This window comes from Apium graveolens, chromosome 10 (assembly GCF_009905375.1).
Source record: "Apium graveolens cultivar Ventura chromosome 10, ASM990537v1, whole genome shotgun sequence".
Taxonomy (NCBI): domain Eukaryota; kingdom Viridiplantae; phylum Streptophyta; class Magnoliopsida; order Apiales; family Apiaceae; genus Apium; species Apium graveolens.
This window is the reverse complement of record NC_133656.1, coordinates 33,504,038-33,512,083: the sequence shown is the minus strand read 5'-3', so window position 1 is coordinate 33,512,083 and position 8,046 is coordinate 33,504,038.

The window sequence follows — 8,046 nt, the reverse complement described above, 5'->3', positions numbered from 1 at the left end:
GCAAAAACGATTGAAGTGGGACGATTTCTAATTCGAAAAAGTAATTTTATAATCATGTAAAAATAATCATTATTGACTCTATAAATTCTTATAAAATCATACAATAATCTAAAAATTACCAGAAAAATACCAAAATTATTTACATTTAATTCTGGATAATTAAAAATTAAAATATCTAAATTTAATCAGGAATAAACATCCAATTATTATTATCCATCATCAAATAATTCACCAAAAATTCACATAAAAATCAGATAATAATTGGTTATTGATAAAAATAATTACATAATATTTCCCAGACGTTAGATCCTTCCCCCCTTAAAAGGATTTTGTCCTCAGAATCATGCTAAGAAACATGCCATGATATTTTTTTCGGGTATCTTACTTCAAATTTCTCAGGACTCATCACTTTAATCACTATTCAACGGTCCCCTATCGTCATCAAATTTATCAGTTGCTCATGCAACCCCTAACTCAATCTTTACTTCATACATTTGGAGCTAAATTACTTTTCATAGTCATACACACATGAATGTCGTATGAACTCGTTATATCTGTGACAACAAGATCAACTCATTCACAATCGTTCTATCTATCTTACCGTTTCAAAGGACTAACTTAATTTACACTAACCTTCTTTTCTTTCTAATTCTAATAGTTGGTGTTCAAGAAATTTCTATTTTCACTGACTGTTCTAATTTACTTTTCATGTCTCCTTCTGTTCGGTTAGTCTAGCCTATGATCATTTTCTAATCAAATTCGAGAATCTTTAATCGATTTCTTGCACTTTCCATCCGTCTGCGCCCGATATTCTGAGCTCATGGCGTCTGATGCTTCGGAATTTTCTAAATCTATTCAAAAATTAAAAAGGAAAATCTCGGCAATTGCATCTAACTCACCACTTTGTAGCATACTTCTATTTCTTTTCAATCACTATCAAGTAGATTCATCGAGCGAGAATCTCTTACTATCTGAAAGGAAATATATTAATTTAGGAATGGAATGAATCATAACTTCATTCAAAACCAGGTCTCTTGGTACTAATACTCGTTTTGTTGTCATATCAAATTAGATATCAATATGAACTTTGATGCTCACAACGTCCCATACTGAAGTCAACATCAATCATCTGCATTAATACCACCTTTGATATCTAACAACAAAGTAAGTATCAGCATAACCCAGAAGACGGATCAAAGCCTATTCTTCAATTTCTAACTCTTCCAATTCCTTTATCCACTTTCCAGCAATCTTAGTAACATTCACTCTTTCTTTTCTACTCTAGACATCTGTCACTAAATGGATTTTGCTTGGTTCGTAATTAACCATACTTCCGTAGCTCATAACCTATTATGACCAGAGTTCACACCTTTGAAGCTTAGAATGCAGTTGCTACTTTTCAACCTTCCGCAGGCATATCTTCCAACGCTTAACTTGGTCTTCCTTAGTCCTTGAATAGGCGAGGACGTTATCAATAAATACAATTACACTATCCAAATACTCCTGATACACTATGTTCATTTAATCCCCAGACTTACCACTTCCGATAATCAATGCGTAACTTCATCCTCTATTCCCTTTTTCCCATGATCACTTTTGTGCATAGCGCGAAATACTCTTTATCCTATTATTATTTCATTTTATATTCCTGAAGTTTCCTTCATTATTTCTCCATTCTCATTATTCATTATCTCTTTTAAAAATCACAAATTTCTTTTTCTTTGTAATATTAATCTGTTTATTATTAGATAGGTCATTTCTGGAGTTCACACTGGAATGAAGGCTTTTATTTATAATATTTAAATTCTTACTGACAAAATTATCGAATTTCATTGGTAGCTATTTTCTTAGCCTTGCTTAACTCATCATGGATCGCGTATTTGACTTCTCCTCATTGACCAACATCTCTTTTCCCTGAGTTCACATGCGGACTTCATCAGTCTCCATCTTACATTAGATGCTTGAATTTATGAGTTTCCCAGTATTTCATAGCATCTTCTAATAAATTGTAATTCGATATTGATGTACATTCACGTCCTTCATGGAGTATTATTACAGATGGGTACATTTCTTTGCTCTATCCTGGATCTTCATTTCTTGCAAATGTTCTATCTACTAATTTATAGTAGCTTCCATTAAATTATCACTCGATATGGGTATACATCCAAGTCCTTCCTGGAACGCTATTACAGATGATCAAATTTTTTTCTTCATTTTGTTTTACACTTTTAGTTCTTGAAAACGCTTTTTTTTTGTTTATCGCAAAGGCCTATCCATCTAGATAAAACCTCGCACATGTCTGCAGTAACATCACGCTAATTCTACCAAATTTTCGATATCTGCTAATGCCATAACTTCTTCCAAATTCTTAATTGCTTTGATTTCGGAACTGAAATTCATGTCAGAGTTTGACTTAATCTAATTGAAATCGATCTCCATTTAACTAATCATTAGTTGGTAAAGTTGATCAATTAACTCTTTTAACTGATCACTTAAACCAAGTGCTGACTAGCTAACTGGAATCAAAGACCAATTATATAAAGTCGGTTTGATCATAACATTCTTTCTCAAGAACTGAGATCGCAATCATTTGGAGTACCGATGAAAATGACAATATACTTTTTTATCCTTGAACGTAGGGTAATTTCTGAAAATTTGGGCAGCACTTCCCCTACACCATCGACTACCAGTCGGACTCAAGCCGACACCATCAATCAAATCATCCACAATCATATCTACCAACTTCCATCAACCACATTTATCAATTCAACATAATTCAGATTATATCATTTTGATCAGCATATGACTGGCATATCATATCTCTTTTTAATTGGAATTGTGTCTTACACCAACAATGATTAATATAACCATACCTTTTTCAGTTCTTTCAGAATATTACGAATTGTTATTAATGAACTTAAAATTTGACTTCGCGATTCATTTAATTTATTTCTGACCATTATTAATCGGATTATTTTTTAATAACCACACATGGTCTTCATTAGTATCATCGCAATCTGGTGGAAACTTAATCGTTATATCATTATTTCTTAAAAGGTTTCACAGTCGAGTCACCATTGCTTCATCTCCACTTATGGTTCCGCATCAAACTTTCGTCACGGGTCCAGTTATGGGTATCCAATTCACCATAACTTATTTACTCAAATTGGAGAACCTCACAGTTCCTTGAAGAACACGTCCGAAATTTTGTTGTAATTAAAATTTCTCCTATCTTGAATCTTCACGATAAATATCTTCCAGCGACGAAGGGGTGCTTCACATATTAATTTCCTGTATGAATTATTATTCAGAATTTATTTGATATTTGATTATTATCCCGATACTCATTTGCTTTATCTGATACACACAACCTTACTCCCTTATTTTATAATTAATTTATTTGTTATGGTTCACTAACCATTCATTTCACGTCGAAATCCTCTGATTTAAAGTTCATCGCGTAATGTACCATACTAATGAGATCCTCACAACACGAACAACTATCTGATTTGTTATCTCTACCACGACCGCGTTGTCGGTGTATCCATTTTTCCTTGCTCACAAATGTCCACCATTTATCGGCTTGCAATCGTATCCTGCTTCGACACGTAATTCTACCCGTCACACGGGATTATTCCATTTCTTTTATAATTGTCAAAGAACAGACTCTACGCAAGAGGAGAGTTTACGAATATGACTTTGATTGAAAATTGAATAAGGAATAATAATGCCACAATGATTGGGAGAATCTGTAAATCAGAAAATTGAAGGAAGAAAAATGAGTGAAGAATGAGACAACCATATTCGTACTCAAGATTAGGTCTTTCATACTATATGGCATACAACACATGATTAGGTGGCGTCCCACCCGACTCTTCGTCATTTCGACAAAGCGTCATACCACAACACTGTTTGTCTCAATCAGGAATCAATAATTTGAGAAGAGAAATAATTCAGAAGGAATACAATAAATTTTCTTTCATTTTTGCCTCATATGATTTATCAACAGAAGAAGCTCATACGTATTCAAGAATCAAGAAGAACATATGCTATCGTATTAGAGGAAATAATGTCAGTGTTGATTGTCGTCCACGCTTCACTTACGTATGCCTTCAGGAATCATTGGAACAAGAGATTCACAATTTAGATCACATCATTGCTTCAGAATGCTGTCTGAAAATTCCTTCACATCAAATATTTTAATGATTCGACCATAAGCGCGTCCTTACAAAATTTATAATTATTTCTTCCGACTAATCGATCCTGCAACGTTTCAACTTCGTCGATAGGAACATTATTATTCTCCAATCATCTGGAAGATTCTTTCATTTTTTTCATTTACCCTCTAACCGCTCGAATCACGCATCTTGCTAAATTTTGATAATTTCATGAATTGGGTAAATAATGTTTTAGCATGTTGATTCAATTATTGATATTATTAAACATAATTCATGTTCATTTCTCATGGAACTTTAAACTTTCTCCCTATTGGTGGGTCTACTTGATCCTTCGGACTAACAACACTGAGTTTAATTCCATTCTTCTTTTTAGGTCTTTCTCTATTTATAATAACAAGAACATAAATAGTAATTCGACAACCAAATTATGAAACTCATTTATGCAAAAATCTTCTAAAAGTTGATTAAGAGAATCTGTTTCGAAATCTTATTTAGAAATTTTGAAAGTCACATATTTGGTCATCATTACTATATAAGTTACTTGCTATTCTCAGGATCTGCTAATGAAATATCTGATTAAAAGAATGCTCATATAAGGGTCTCTCTATTTTGGTACATCTTCTACTTTTCATTGGATTCTGCTCGCACTTATTAGTCGACGAAACTTTATTTACCGTTGTATATCATTTTATTCACAATTCTACCGTAATGCTGACACCTGGTACTATCTTTGACATTTTGGTCATCGTCCGTGACGTTATGCTTGCAACCACGCATGTGATTCGACATTCTTTCTGTAGATAAAGTTGCACCTTCTTACTAGTCTTACCTACACCTAGTAAGGTAGACATCAATCCTCGCGCATCGCCCGGTATGTGATAAGAATCCTCTCGCAATGGTAGTGTCTGTGCATCTTGCAACTTTGGCTCTTTCTCAGCTTCCATCAACTCGTTGCCTCCAGCGTGGAGCTCGTCCTACTACCTAATTCTAAGTTAAATCGTACCAACACTCGCCTAGCTTCCCTTACACAAGTGCTCACAAAATCAATCGCATTTTCTTCAAAACCACATGAAAGTAGGGTAACATACCCAGTCTCTGTCTATCCGTCGGTTCCTCATTAGTGTAGGATCTGAGAACTCAATATACCTATAACGTTACGGTATTCGCCTTACACTTTCTCAACAATCCTATCTTATCAACTCCATATCGAATCTGCCAATCCTAATTCACAGTCAACTCAAATTAACATGAGTATTCCTAGGGTCTTTCCCACCTTAGATGGCCTATTATTCCTATCTTACGCTCACATATTCTTATTTCAGTGACCAATAACCTGTAGCTCTGATACCAACTTGTAACAACCCAAATCCGGGGTCAAGATTTGGTGTCACTAAACAATTTTTACATAAAATAACTTATAACAAATAAAATATAAATGTAAATACCTTTGTAAATACCGGCTGGTTTACAGGTTATGGTATGAAACAAGAATCTAATCTTCTACAACTTACAACAACTAAAATACAAATGTAAATACCTTTGTACTAATGCTCTTGTCATATTCTTCTAACATCTTCGACCTCTCGCGGCGGAGATTTCTCTAAATTCTGCTGTCTTTCAAAGCTATTCACTTTTAACCCTATTTGCTTCTGGAAGAAATAAGAATTTACAAAGCAAGAGTGCGCCAAAAATGCCCAGCAAGTATATAATTTGAGTTTTAAACATCAGTATCAAAGGAAAATTTCCGGACAAAATATTTAAACAATTTTAACAATTCTATTTGTTTGAGTGAGTTGAGCGAATAAACATTGGTTGTCACTAGCCTTTAACTATAAATCCAAAAATGACAAGCGATTCCCAGATTCATCTCCTGAATCAGGATTTTGTCCGGTTTTGGAATCATAAAACCTTTCGATAGAGAGAATTCCGTTAATGGCGATCAACAACAAATTAGGCTGGACACTAGTTCGCACCTATATCCTGCTGATCAGTCAGGATACCGTGTAAATCTATACATAGCTGTATAGATCCAATCGGGTCCCCAGGCTCTACGGCCCATCTCAAGGCACCGGTCATGTCTGGGCCCTTAGGATTAAGTAAAACTTAATCCCACACATCATCATTATCCAGCCCGTGGTGTATTTTGATGTTAAATCATTTTGAGTTCAAAACATCCCAATTCAGGGTTCGCAAATAACCCGAAATAATGGGTATTTGCTCAAGAGAAAAATCGAATTATAGGAACAATAATGAAAAGAACATGCATAATCAGAGTAATTGCAGCGAAATGTAAAACATTTAAGTATTCTGAAATTAGAATAGGAGCAAAGAAACATTTGCAGTATTTTAAAAGAAAAATTAGGAATACTTGCCTCGATAAGCTTTAACCACTATTATTGGTTGACTTTTGGATTGCCTTGAACTTTTGGCTTTATCATCAGACCACTATCCTATTTTGGCTACGATCTCAACACACAGGTCCTTCGATTGAAACTTCGTTGATCTCGTCGACTAATCACTAGATCGTTCCTAGTCCAACGTCAAATCTCGGGTCTTTCGACTAGGACCTACAGGGTTGAAATATCCTAATTCAGATAATCATCTCGCTTAACATAACACCACCATCCTAATTTACCCATACGATTCCGTAACCCAACTCGTATTTATATGTATTATTGAAATACACATAGCAGTTATGGTTCACATCTTCGAAACCCGGTTCGGTATTTACTTTCGGAAAATAAGTATACTCGTCATTTTGAAAAACAGACAATCGATTATTTATAAATTATTTTGTCTCAACCAAAATTAAGTTCATATATATAATATAATTATATATGGTTATTCGACGTCCTCGATAATTATAGGTTACGTTCCCGTATTTTCGGAATTAATTTCCCGAAAATCGGGCAGCGTCTCCTCTGTTATCGGCCTACCCGTCGAAACAATTCGACGTCAATCACAACCAACAATCACATTCAATACAATTTGCAATCCCAAACACCAGTACAACTTCGATTATTTATTATTATTATCAGCACTTTTATGTTTTCATTTGTATTTTTCGTTTCGCAATTAATTTTTACCGAACTAATTTTATTTAATTAATAAACATGGGACTTGTGACGCCCTCCAAACCCGGGGTCTAGATTTGGGGGTCACTACCCACTAAACCAAAATAAAATAATCACAGCGGAATAATATAATAAATATGACCCCTTGCATGCAACTGGATCGATCACGGGTTATAGTATGGAACATGCTCTAATACAAACCAACTGTTATTACAAACCATAAGTCTAATTAGTTTTATAACTTATTCAAATTTTATTACAAACCTCTAGGCTAGTTAAGCGTCCCAAACTGTCTACCTGGAAACATACCAAACTATCTACAAACACACGACTTCTAGTCGGACCTGGAACTCAAGCTTGCCCTGGCCTAGCTAAAAGAATCAAGATATGAAACAAGTATGAGCGAAAGAAATGCTCAGCAAGCAGTAAATAGCTTATGATTTTGAACAACAACAACAATATATCTGATGAACAAAACCAAACCATAATACCTGAACATTATCAAAACTGATATATATTTGATAATAACCAACATTTGCAAAATATTTTATTTTGGGATTGGAATCCTCGAACGACGGTGTGTTGCCACCGGTGATCAGCCGCAGAGCAACACCGGTATGCCGAAGCATATCCAACTAAACAAAAGGTACCCAAGGCACATATCGGCCTAGCAAGGTGTTATATCCTGTATAACATATAGCTCACGCTGGACCGCCGCCACGGCCTCTTACGCAACCATCCAACCCAATAAAACAATTTTCCGTCAAAGGAGTAGAATCAAATGACATCCTTAA